This window comes from Meles meles, chromosome 3 (assembly GCF_922984935.1).
Source record: "Meles meles chromosome 3, mMelMel3.1 paternal haplotype, whole genome shotgun sequence".
In the NCBI taxonomy this organism is placed as follows: domain Eukaryota; kingdom Metazoa; phylum Chordata; class Mammalia; order Carnivora; family Mustelidae; genus Meles; species Meles meles.
In genome coordinates, this window is record NC_060068.1 from 2,723,487 (window position 1) to 2,730,343 (window position 6,857).

The 6,857-nt window shown below is 33.5% G+C and overlaps 1 pseudogene; it reads right to left on the reverse strand.

Moving 5' to 3' along the window:
• Positions 1-3,001: 3,001 nt before the first annotated feature.
• LOC123939350 lies at positions 3,002-3,995 on the reverse strand (annotated as a pseudogene).
• Positions 3,996-6,857: the final 2,862 nt, after the last annotated feature.

Consider the following 6,857-nt stretch of genomic DNA (forward strand, 5'->3'; position numbering starts at 1 on the left):
GCATACCATGCTAAAGCACTCTACACTTATCTAGTATTTTTCCCATCTCCAGGAGATTCATCATGGGCTCTGGGGACAATGTATCTCCCCTTTCTTGATATGTATAATTTTTATTTCAAATATATTTTTTTGTCTGAAAATATGTTGTTTCAGTTATGGGTCAAATGAATACTTCTCACATTTGAAGTTTCTTTTGTATCCATATAAACATTTAGTATATATTTTGTGATACAGAATTATTACTACTCTTAAAGTGATCATGTTTTCATAAACACAGCATCGCTTAGTATAGACCTTAATCTTGTTCAGCATAAATACAGGAAAATTCATAAATAATATCTATGACTATATTACCAGTGACTATATTACCAATTTTACTGTTTCACTGCTAATTTATGATATATTTTTAGGCAAAACACCAATTCTTTCCAAAATTCAAATATACAGGATCTTTTAAATCCATTCCCACTAAATGAAATTGCCTTTGATATCCTCTTGTTGAGAGATATCATACTGATTATTCATTTTAGTAGTTTAAAAAAAAACAGTTTTTAATTCTAAACAAATTCTTCTAAGCACTTGTAGAGGAGTCTCACGTCTTATGTAACAAATTAAAATAAAAACCAATTATGACATGTACTCTTTGTTATCTTCCACTTTTACAAAATCACTGAATTGAATAGCTAACTGGTGTCCTACTGTCATTATGTGAACAAAGTCATTTTTCTGAACAGATGTCTTTAAATACTTTTCAAACGGATGTATATATTCATCTATTATCCCTGCACTTGGCATCTTAGGTATTTTAGGAAGACTCAGCAGCAACCATGATTCAAGTTCTTTATCTAGACATTAAAGGAAAGAACCCTTTTCTTTGTGTATGTGTGTGTGTGTGTGTGTGTCTGTGTGTGTGTGTGTGTGTGTTTATTTGGGAAAGCCAACTGAGACTTGAATGATACAGTTTAAGTCACTAATACTCAAGATGGCCTCAGGCCAAGAATGGAAAGGAATTCTTATAATGTATTTACATGCTTTTGAAGATGCGTTAAGGGTCAATTCAGTGGGATAACAAATATGCTTATTCAGATTCTTCCAATGTTTTTATGTCTCTAAAGTTGTATGGAGTCATAAATTTTATATATTGTTATTCAGAAGTTGCATAAGAATAATGTGTAAGTATATTACATTATTTGGCAATTTGTACATTGGCTTAAATTAGATACATTTTAAGGGAATTTGATACATTTTACATAAACACACAGGCAGAAATTCTTAAAATACTACACAATTTGTACGTAATCTTTATTTTAGAGTAGATACTTATTTTTGAATTTTCACTAAGTTAGAGATTACCATTAAGTTACAAAACATGTTTTACATTTTAAAATGGGTAACAAAATGATAGTACTACTTTGAAGGACTACTATTTAGATAATATAAGAATGCATTTTTCATTGCTGATAACCCCTTAAATGTTCTTAGATTTTGTATGGTCTCCAGTATTTGCATCTGTGTTACATTTATCTTGGGAAGGGGTACCACTAATCTAGTTTAAAGGCTTCTTTTCTAACTTATTTATGATAAGATATATATTACAAAATAGACAATTTTAACAATCTTTGTGCAATTCAGTAACAAATACATTCATATTTTTGTTCAATCATAACTATCCATCTCTAGAGTATTTTCAATGTACCAATTTTCTCACCTTACAAATAATAATTCCCCATCCTTGCACCCTATAATCCTACTAATGTTTCTTTGTCTCAATTAATTTGCCTAATCTAAGTACCTCATAAAATTGTAATCACACAATATTTTCCTTTTCTGTTTGGTTTACTCCACTTAGACAAATTTTCTCAAGATTCATCCATTTTGTACTATGTATCAGAATTTTGTTCATTTTCAGTGCAAATAATAAACAATTGTTTATATACAGTACTTTTAATTTCTGCATTTTTTCTCCTGTAGGCACTTTTTTTTTTACCTCTTTGGCTATTGTGAACTATGCTGCTATAAACATTTCTGCACAGGTATTTGCTCAAGCTTCTGCTTTCAATTATTTTTTGTATGTATTTAGAAGCATAATTACTAAATCATTTGATAAATTGATGTTAAATTTTCCATACTATTATTGTATGTATTGCCATACTGTTTTTCATAGCACCTGACCATTTTACATTCCCATCAAAAATGCATTAAGATAAAAAGAAAGAATGCACTAAGATTCCAATTTCTTCACATTCTTGCAGCCTTTGTTATTATTATTATTTAAAGTTTAATAACATCTTTCATAATGGGTGAAAGGAGTATTTCATTGTGATTTTATGTGCATTTCTCTAATAACAAATGACTGTCTCATCATATGCTTATCAGGCATTTGTATATATATACTTCGGAGAAGTGGGTATTTAAATCTTTCACACATGTTTTAATGTGTTTGTTGTTGAGTTCTATGAGTAATTCATGTATTCTAGATGTATATTCCTCAATTATTTATTTACTTCAAATGCATGGGCTATTTTTTCACTTTATTAAAGGATGTTTATCAGAGGGAATATAGGTTGTGGGTGGGTTAAGTGCTGAGCATTGTATTTAAGGGTTGAATTACTATATTCCGCACCTGAAATGAATATTACAAGGTTTGTTAACTAACTGAAATTCATGGAGCACTGGGTGTGGTGCATAAACAATGAATCTTGGAACACTGAAAAATAAAATTAAATTTAAAAAAATCTTCTTTATATTGAAATGAATGAATGAATAAATAAATAAATAAATAAATAACTTGAAAAAGAAGAGTCAAGAATATTTTTAAAATAATATAATTATTATACATAAAATATACTATATATAAAACGATCCATAATATATAGTTCTCTCTGAATTTCAAAATAAAACAGTAACAGTTATAGATATAATGCATATATAAATATTCCCTAGGACATTTCACACAATTCCTTTTGTATAACCTTGAAATTTGGGACAAATCAATGTAATCTTAGTCATGACTTAAGGTAGCACACTGACCCATACACTTTCTCAGGGCTTCCTTGACATCACTGTTCCTCATACTATAGATGATGGGGTTTAACAAAGGAGTGAAGATAGTATAGAACACTGACACTATTTTATCATGGTTAGCTGACCTGTAGGATTTGAGTCTCATATAGATAAAAATAGCAGCTCCATAAAAGAGTCCCACCACAGAGAGATGTGAAGAGCATGTAGCAAAAGCCTTCTTTCAGGCTTCTCTAGAATGCATCTGGAGAACTGCAGCAAAGATAAGACTATAGGAAATCAGGATGAGAGAAAATGGGACCAAGAGCATTAATACACAGCAGATGTACATGACATTTTCAAAGACCGATGTGTTGGCACAAGCCAAATGCACCAGAGTAGGGGCCTCACAAGAAATGATTGATCTCACGTGCATGGCAAAATGGAAAACTCAGGGTAGCAGGAGCCTGCATGAGGCCATCAGCTGCCCCCAGGAACCAAGACCCCACAGTCATTCTCAGGCATAATTTCCAGCTCATGAGAATGACATATCGCAGTGGGTGGCAAACAGCCACATAGCGGTCATAGGACATGGATGCCAAGAGGAAACACTCGCCCCCTTCCAAAGTGATGAAGAAGAAGATCTGCAACCCACAGCCAGAAGGAGAAATGGACTTCAGGCCAGTCAGGTAGTCAGCTGCCATTTTGGGCACAATGGTGGAGACTAGCATCATGTCCATGAGGGAGAGTTGACTCAATAGGAAGTACATGGGAGTGTGAAGCCGGACATCCTGATGAATCAGGAAAATCATGAGGGCATTGCCTAGTAAGGAGGTGAAGATAATTGTGAGAACCATCACAAAAAGAAATAGATGGGCTTCTGTGTGATTAAAGAGTCCTAGGATAATGAAATCTGTGGTGGTGTTCCAAATGTTCATGATTTCAAACAAGAGCAACACTGCAAATGAAGAGATAGATGATAGAGTTTTCATCATCTTACTTTCTCAGAATATGTTCCCAATGCAAGACAATAATACTAAATTCAACATTTCATTAACTGTATAAAGTGTGTAATGATGTTTCCCCTCAAATTCAGAGACACAATCTTCTTTTGGTAAATAAGTGAAAATAAATTTGTTAGTACCCAGTATAAAGATAAGATCTTTTCTTCTTCAGGCCCAAAAGAATCTAAATCTCTGAAGGCATTCTCTTTGCTGATCTGCTAGTACTGAAACTGCTCTAGGTTGTTGAATGAATAGTATCATACTTGAGGAGATGAAGATGCTGATTCAGTGTCGAAGATGTGGTGTAATTCAATGAAATGTCAGGACAGGAATCCCTCTCTACCATGGTCATTTGATTTGCACCCAACTTACATATGCCTCCTGTACTGGAATGCAAATAAAAAAATTTCAAAAAGCTCCCTCAATCACTAACTCCATTATTTCAGCATCATGATTGTACTGACAGCATTCTACTTCAGCGTTTTAGTTGGTTGTTCCAAAGCTAAACAAAGAAACACACTTCTTGGGGTGCCTGGGTGGCTCAGTGGGTTAAGCCTCTGCCTTCAGCTCAAGTCATGATCTCAGGGTCCTGGGATCGAGCTCCACATCTGGCTCTCTCTGGCTTAGCAGGGACCCTGTTTCCCACCCACCCCCCTCTGCCTGCCTCTGCCTACTTGTGATCTCTGTCTGTCAAATAAATAAATAAATAAATAAATAAAATCTTAAAATAAAAAGAAACACTTCTCCCTATGGATATACACTGCATTTCTCAAAACTTTTTTATCTCCACACCTTCAAATCTGTTAACATTTGCATCCTTCACACCTAGGAACCATATAAATTCCTTAATTATGGGTCTCTCTGGTGACTTCCTGAAGGATCTTGAAACCCTCCAAACTCATTTATTTGACTTGGAACCTTCTTATTTTCATTATTCTAAACTCTCTCATTCCTATGAAAAATGACAAAATTTAGAAATTGCTTAAGTGTCAATCTGTAATATAATAATTGCAGAGTATTTAGTAAGTTTCTTAAAATAAATTTTTCTATCATCTTACCCATTTTTAAATATACTTTCACTATAGTGGCATTATGTATAGTCACATTATTCTGTAACTATGACCAATATATAACCCCAGGACTCTTCATAATCTGTAACAGTAACTCTGTGCCCATTAAACAATGATTTCCTGTTTCTCTCTGTCCCTGGGCACTGCTAACCACCATTCTGCTCTTCTGGCCCTATGAATTTGACTACTATAGGATCTTTAGTTTAGTGGGAATGTACATAATTTGTCTTTTTATAATTGGCTTATTCACTTAACATCATGTCATCAACATTTGTTCAAATGTTGTCCTCGGCAGCCAGCGCCTGACGAGCTTGAATCTGATGCGGAACGATCTCGGCCCTGAAGGAATGACAACGCTGTGTCTGGCCTTCACGCAGCCCACGTGCAGCCTACAGATAATCGGGTTGCGGAAATGGCAATATCCCACTCAAATAAGGAAGCTGCTAGAGGAGGTCCAGCGACGAAAGCCACAGATGATAATTGGTGACAGCTGGTATTCTACTGATGAAGATGACCGGTACTGGTGGAAAAACTGAAAACAAGAACCGCCCCCCACCGACACGCACACACGCACTCTGATGGAGGAACATAAAAGCAGTCTTCTGGGGCAAGCTGTACCCAGGAGCTCCCTCTCAGAAATGGAATACGAGTCCCAGTTCTCACGAAACCCTCACTGGTGACCATTCTCACGTATCCCATGTAATTCAGTTATTGCATTTGCCCCCAACATGGGCTGTGACATTCTGACCCTAAAAAAAAAAAAAAAAAAAAAAAAAAAAGTCAGAATTCCCTTTCTTAGTTGACTAGTATCCCTTTGTATGTATACAAAACATTTTCTTTATTAATTCATTCCACCTATGGGATGCTGTCATTGTTGGGCTGCTGTCGTTCACTTAAAGGATAAATTTAATGGAATTTTTGTTAATAATTGTTTAAATTTGCATAATGTGAACAGATATACCTTAATAATATAGTAATTTGAGCTACTTCTGTTTCCTTTACATGTATGCAAGAGAGATGTATGTGTTTTAAAGACTCACTATAACAATTAAAATTATTATTACATTTAGTAAATACTGCTTCTTGTGAGGTTTAAAATTTCTGTTGTTTTTTAAATTTGGAATTATTAGTATTTAACTTTGTATGTATCAAGGTATTATTTTAAGGTGAAATATATGTATAAAAACAATCCATCATCCCCAATCTAATTGTATTTTCAATGTGTTATTTTGTTTATAGTATTTACTAGTAAGATAAACTAAAGGCATTAATCAAATAATATCATGGGTAGAAAATTATATTTTTCCAATGACTGCAATGTTAAATTATGTTATATCAAAATTCCTAAGTATAATTTCCATATTATACAGGAGACACAATTGTGTTCGCTAATTATATGATAGAAAACTTACTAATTCCTAATTGACCATGCAAACAAAGTGGTTGAAAATCTAAATGAGAAATTAAATTATCCTGCAAATATAATATCTAAAATGGCATTAATTAGAAGAATGAATTCCTAATTGACCATGCAAACAAAGTGGTTGAAAATCTAAATGAGAAATTAAATTATCCTGAAAATATAATATCTAAAATGGCATTAATTAGAAGAATGAAAGTTCAATACTGACTTGTGTAGGATTGAGAATTTAGTATTCTAAATTTTCTTTTTTTTTTTTTTTGTATTCTAAATTTTCTTTTGTCCCTGGTTTAAAAGAGAGATCATTTCTAATGTTTTTCAGTCTTTTACTTAGGATGGTGCTGAAATTGTGGTATCTTTACT